This window comes from Chinchilla lanigera, unplaced genomic scaffold (assembly GCF_000276665.1).
Source record: "Chinchilla lanigera isolate Chin_1 unplaced genomic scaffold, ChiLan1.0 scaffold00011, whole genome shotgun sequence".
Lineage (NCBI taxonomy): Eukaryota > Metazoa > Chordata > Mammalia > Rodentia > Chinchillidae > Chinchilla > Chinchilla lanigera.
The window spans coordinates 7,562,096-7,568,425 of NW_004955412.1; the positions used below are offsets into that span (position 1 = coordinate 7,562,096).

The following is a 6,330-nucleotide window of genomic DNA, read 5'->3' on the forward strand; positions in this document are numbered from 1 at the left end:
GCTGAAGTTCAACTTAAATATTATATGAGTATTATGACCATATTCATAAGTGAAATAAATCAGACCTGCATGTGCAAGCACTGAATTGTTTCACTAGTGTAAAACCTGAAAGAGTGAATAAAATCTAGGAGGTATGATAGTCATTGTGAAACGAAAGGAAAATGCTCAAGGGTAAAGGGCAACTGGGATGTGGGAAAAGACAAGGGAAAGAAGGAGAAATTTTGTATGTACATATATACAGGATAGTTAACATAGTTGAACTACTGTCTTCTATTTCTTTGCTGATAGAAACACTTAATGATTCCTTGATTGATCAATATCGCATGTCTCTATTTGCTTTCCTGAGAAACCACTTTGAAGATATCAATATGTAATACAACAATCACTGTTAATTTCCTACTACTTTGTTTATAACTCTGTATTGTTTGTATTGTTCTTTTACTATTTTGTAAATGGTTGTCTGTTTGTTGATGTTTTCCTTCTTTTATTTTTAAAATAAAAAAAAAAAAGAGGAGGGTATATAATTCTTCCCCAGGTCTACAGTGCCCTACCTGAACAGTAATAAAACTTTATAAAACTAAATATAAAAGGTGACTGAAAGTGTATAAATCAAGTTTAAACTTTCATTACTTTTTAAATGTATTATAGTAAAAGACACATTTCTAAGAATAATCAGATAAGTGAGTTGCTAGTAGGAGGCAGTATTTTTCATATTAATGCCAATTTATATTTTGGTGTAATTTTTCTCTCTTTGTTTAAGTATTCACTATATGTTTTGAATATTCCCCCTCATTGATTTCTGTCAAATAAAAACCTTGTGAGATGTCCCACTGGAACTTAGTCATTGATGTGACCCTGTGTGACTTCTAGCTCTTCCCCAAAGTGAAGAGTACTAGGAAAAGTAAATATTTTTAATCCATTCAGGACATCAAGTCAATCACAACCTAACAATGAAAGACATTAAAAAGGACTTCCAGAACTGCTTCAGAAAGTGAGAGGAACAATGGGATAAGTGTGTTAAAAGTGAGAGGGAGTATTCTTTAGTTTAATTTTTTATTAGTACATGTTTACAATACATGGAGTTTATAAGCATCTTTGGGAGTGGGTGATACAGAGTATTTTGAGAGATGTTAGGTGTCCTTTATTGTAATAAAAATTTAAAAATCTAAACATTCATCATATTTTCAATCTAACATTTGTAGATCAAGATATGCATAACTTAGAAATTAGACAAATAATGTTCTGCAAAAATGAAATTTAAAACAGACTGTAAAAGTTTTTCTGACAGCTTTTCTCATAAGCTAGAAGAATACCATTATGCGTCTTGCTAAACTACGTTTGACCTTTTGAATGCTATTTCCTTCCAGCCCATATTAATCTGCTTTCTTTTCACGTAATTCAACCTGCATCTGTGTTGCCACAACTTACCCATGTTCTCCATATTTACACTGTCCTCAACACTGGGCTCCTCCACTGGTAACTCCTGTGTAGGTGAGCTCAATTATCGCCTGAACATTTCACATGTCCAGTCCACAGCAACTTCAGCATCATGCTCTACAACCCATGGCCTCATGTTCTTTCTAGTGGGCCTCCATATACCGCAGACAACAGGCCAAAACGGTTTTTGAGAAGGGTGACAAAGGGCAAAGAGTCACGCAGACATGGGAGTGCTGACCCAATTTCTTCAGACGATGTGTGTACCACTGGGAGAGTGCCATGTAAAATAACAAACACAGTTTTAATTAGTGAATATTCTAAAGTAATTCTAAAGGTTCAATTTCAGAATTTTAGTTATTGATTCAATAACCAACAAAAATTTGGTAGTAACACCAGTATCTCTTGGTTTAAAAATATAAGAAAAAATATATAGGGAGACAGAGACAAAAGGAATTTTAGAATTTGCACAAGAAAGAGGAAACAGAAAGTAATGAAGAAATTAATAGACAAGGTGGTGTTATGGTATTGTCTCCATTCTAGCAATGTATGGGAAGATGATTTGATACAATTAAAATATATGATTCTCATCACATCTCCAGTGGCAATAAATAACATAACAGTTCATATTTTGCCATTCCTTTGTATTTATTAGTTGGCATTCTTTGATAAAGAAGAGCTTTACTGTCCTGTTCATTAACTTTTATTCTCTCATTTAACACCAATGTGGACCAAATAATTATTATTTAATGATTTACGACCTGTCACTCTCATTACTCATTTTACTACTCAAATTATCTCAGACTTTTCAGGTGGAAGTCCTTTCAAAGCGGCTCCATGCCATTTGGCTATGTCTAACTGGTTATAGCAAATCTTCTAATTGGCTATATCAAATCTTTCAATACAGCCTCACTTTCTGGCATATTATGATCCAAGCTCATCACTGGAATCAGGCATTTCTTCCAAGTGCTTTGGCTGTTTAATTTGGGCCCAACAGTGTTTATGGTACAAGTTTTGGCTTCCAAAGTATGGTCACTGCTATGGGAGGAGGTGTCATGCTTTTTTAGGTGTTCTTACAAAGAGAACTAGTATACCGTTCACATATATTCAAATTAGCATTATCTAGAGCCATTTCTATATCTTCACATATTTACATGGTTACCTGCTTCTCTTTCCAATTTTGATACACTGAGTGCATATATTTCAGCCAGTGATGTTTCTGTATTTGTGCGTCTCCTCGATACTGAGAGAATCGCTTCCTACATCCTCAGCGTATCTGTTTGTTGAAACTTAGAATACACAGGTGTTAGTTTCAGCTTTTCCTAACACTTGAAAAGCAAACATTAACAAGAGTCGATATGTGCTTACAATTCAGTTTTTAGAAAATGGAACCATACAGTAAAATGTATAAATCTTACATGTATTGTTCAATAAGTTTTTGAGTTAATTTAATTTAACTTTCAATGGTAATAGAAAGCATTGTTATTCTTCGGTCTCTGCCCCGTTTTCTAGCCTCCTCAACAGCGATGACTCTCTCTGTCAGTGAACAGGGGTACTTTTGTGGGTTTCACAGGCTTGGGCACAGCCAGCAGGGACTCTTTGGCATGATGACTTAGAATGAGCAGTGGGGGAGAGAAAGACAGGGAGAGGCCAGGAGATGGAAGAGGATGCATTATCCTGCACTCCCCCTGAGACACCTATTTTTGAAATAGTGGTGGCCACTCACTACCTGGGTGGCCTTGAGCAACTTCCCCATCCTCCCTAGGCTTCCATTTCCTCTTCTGTAAAATGTGACTGACAACGGTTGTGCTCAATGAGTTCAACCATGGGAAAAACACTTCTAAGTATGTTGGTGCATATTAAACTCAGCAATTGTTGGTTACTATTATTATTTTATTATTGTATCCTTAATGTTAGCAGAGTTCCTGGCATTTAACGAACATCTGGACCGATCAAATAAGTGGAAAAAACTTGTCATGAGTCACGCTTTGCAATGGTCTGCTCCTGATTGAACACAGGCTCTATCAATACAGTATTGCCTACAGTCTACCTGCAAGGAGCTCAGGTACAGCATGGCTTCAGAAAAGCTGCACTGAAACAGGTCTCCCAGGGAGCTCACAGGAAGTGAGTTCCACATGATAGAAGGCAGCATCCTTCTGGTCATCTAATCATGAGAGTAGCTCAATACTTGGCATCAAAAGGATACTCCTCCAAATGTGACACACCGGGTATTACACACGACCTCCAGTTTCTGTTGCAGCTGAGGATGGCTACCATCTCCTCATCTCTCAACTTGCAGTCAAAGACTAGAAAGTTCTCAATAATGTGAGATGGTGTCACAGACTTGGGGATCTCTCCCATATTCCTCTGGGTATGGAACGGGATCAGAACCTGGGCTATGTTTGTGTGTGTGTGTGTGCTTTGCCACAATCTTCTTAATCTTGGGATCCTCCCGTAGTGAAGGGTCCTCTGTCTTGGCCCCAGGTCTATCTGGAGAGCCCAGGGGGCTGTAGGCAGTGACAGTGATGCCCTTGGAGTCGTAGTACTGGGTCAGATTCTCCTTGGTGCTGACACTCCACCTAGTTAGTCACTCTTTTATATTTCAGCCAGGCTTGTTCATGAGCTTTTCATTCTGGAAGTGGTTGAAGGGCTTTCATCAACCAGCTGCTCCATGAACTCCCATGCATCAGGAATGTTACTTTCCTGGGGAGGATATTGCCTTCATCATCTCTGGGGATGAGTTCCTTCCCAGCCTGAAGTCCCTGCGGAGAGCGAATGAGGTAGACGTCCAAGTGGTCCAGTTTCACGTCCGTCAGTGTCATCCGGCAGGCCTCCTTCACCAGGCTTCTCTCAGGGCATGTGGGCCACAACTTGCTACCAATGAAGAGAGGAAGTTCTCCAGCCTCACAAGCCTCTCTTGAATCTTCTCTTGGACGACTTCTCCCCCCTCATTCTTGTTCTGATAGGTGTAGGCACATTCGATGCGGTGATATCCTGCATGGATGGCCACCTTCATGGTTTCTTCAACTCCTGGGGAAGATGTGCCTAGGCCCACAATGGGCATCTTGGCTTTGGTGCTGAGCTCCACGAGGGTAGCCATGGTTGATGCAGAAGTGTTTGTCTTTTGAGTAAATTCTGAGCTTAGAGATGAGTTATATCTCTGCATGCTACATTTCTTCAAGATATAGGAAGTTTTTATGAGTTAGAAATATCTCTAAAGCTTTTTGTGATTCAAGTAACCACTATTGGGATTCCCTTCATCATAATTTAGCTTTTTCTATGTTAGAATATTGTATCAGTAGGATTGAGTAATATGTACTCTTCTAAATCCAACTTCTTTCATTCAGCATAATGACTATGATATCCTTTGATGGAGGTGAATGTCTCTAGTTCATACTCTTTATGCATTAACTTGTTTATTCAATCCCCTGTTAGTAGACTTTTATGTTTGATAGCTAATGTGAGGTAAGCTGCCATGAATATGCTATACACTTTATGAACAATTTTTATTTCCCTTTGAAAATCTCTAGGCAATAATTAGGTAAATATTTAATTTTATAGGTAGCAATTTTTCCCCAAATTGCTGTTATTTTGTACTATTAGCAATAATAATGGAAATATTGATTTTAATCATTCTAGTGTATGTTCAGTGGTACCTTATGATGTTAAACTGAAATTCACTGAAAATAGTATCGAGCAATCATTTTGTGTGACAGCTTTTCATATCTTCTTTGGTGTAGTCTTTCATCTGTTTTTATTGGGTTATTTTCTCTAAGTCAGAGAAGTACTTTATAGTGTAGAATCAACTTTTTATGACATATGACCATCCAATATTTTCTTCTCTCCCAGATTTTGTTTTGTCTCTTATTGATGTTTTTTGAGGAAAGTTTTTTTGTTTTTTATTTTGACAAACCTTATTTTACTGTTTTTTTTCCAGTTATTGTGTATTCTGTCTAAAAAAGTTCATAAATGTCTTCTCCTGTGTTATCCATTAGTATCTTCATAATTTTAACTTTCATGTTTTTATCTCAGACCTACCTCAAATTAATGTATGATGAGGAAAAGATTTTTTTTTTGTTTTCTATTTATCACATATAGAAATGTTCCAGTATCACTTTGAAGTTAACTTATTTTTATAAAGTGATAAATTAAATGATTTTGCAAAGAAGCAAATTTCTTAAAGCCTTATAATTTAACTTTATTTTATTTTCAATTATTTGCTGATTGATAATTTGAAATATATTTTTTTTCTCAATGTGGTTCTAAATTCATTTATTGATTCAAATAGTTGTTTTATATGTTCTTTAGGATTCATTGCTTAGCTAAACACATCATTTGTGAAAACTGGTGTTTTACTTCTTCCTGGACAAATCTTAAACATTTAGTTTGGTTTTTTTGCCCGATTACAGAGATAAAATCACCAGTACATTAGTGAAAGGAATTGCTGACTAGATTCCTTACTTACTTTGGACACTAGTGAGCTGTGTTCAATATTTTATTATTAACCATTTCCTTTAGCTGTAAATTTTCTTTGGTTTACTTTATTGAACCTATAATTTCTCTTTTAGCTGACTAAAAAATTTTGTCCATTCCCATATTTTTATTATTTATTTATTTATTTTTGGGATAGGATCTCACTGTGTCCTTCAGTCTGGGCTTGAACTCACTGTATAGCCTAGGCTGACCTCAAACTTGCCATAACATTCCTGCCTCAGCCTCCCAATTGCTAGAATTACAGGCATGCATCACCATGCCTGGCATTAATATCAATTTCCATAGTTTTAAAAAATCACCTAATGAGTCTTACATTATGTCACATTCTTTTTATCTGCATCTATTGATACAACCATGTTTTTAACTTTTATTCCACTAATATTGTGTTTATTTTGAATGGCT

The 6,330-nt window shown here is 36.3% G+C and overlaps 1 pseudogene; it reads right to left on the reverse strand.

The window, feature by feature from the left end:
* Positions 1 to 3,615: 3,615 nt before the first annotated feature.
* Positions 3,616 to 4,534, reverse strand: LOC102022062 (annotated as a pseudogene).
* Positions 4,535 to 6,330: the final 1,796 nt, after the last annotated feature.